We start from the raw sequence: 655 nt of genomic DNA, 5'->3' as shown, positions 1-655 counted from the left end.
GTGATTACTGGTACTCCTCTTCATTTGGGTCATGTTATTTTTACCTTCATGCTGAATGCTGTTGTATTGGGACGATCTGCTCCCTATGGGATGATTTTGACAAAAATCTTCAAATTTTTCAAAATCCCACTTGATGATGAACATTCCATCCACTTCAACAACACTTTTTCTATGAAGAACATTAAACAGATGAAGATTCAAAATGATGACCGTCCTGCCTCAAAGAAAAGAAAAACTCGTCATTCCTCTGTTTCTCAAAACACTGAAGATGAAACACCTCATCCTCCACCTGAGGATACACCATCACCACTTATTCCAGAACCAACCTCTCCACTGCGTAACTCTCTTGAAACTACTCCTTCTCCTGCATCTCTTGTCCCCACAATAACTCAGTCTTCACCAATCCACAAACTGACTCCCTTTCGTGAAGCCGATCCTATTCCTGAGGATGCCTCAAAATCAACTTCTCCTCAACATATGGAAGATGGTGATGAGTTATACTTTGATCTGAATTTATCTTATCCTCCATCTCCTACGGATGTGCCTATGGCTTCTCCTCCCACTGTGCCAGTAGATGAAGATGTGCTTCCACCACCAGATCTTTCGCAACAAATTCCTCCTGCTGCAAACTTTGAAAAAACTGCTCAACCTCTCC

Source organism: Cicer arietinum, chromosome 6, assembly GCF_000331145.2.
Source record: "Cicer arietinum cultivar CDC Frontier isolate Library 1 chromosome 6, Cicar.CDCFrontier_v2.0, whole genome shotgun sequence".
In the NCBI taxonomy this organism is placed as follows: domain Eukaryota; kingdom Viridiplantae; phylum Streptophyta; class Magnoliopsida; order Fabales; family Fabaceae; genus Cicer; species Cicer arietinum.
Note: the sequence above shows the minus strand (reverse complement) of the source record.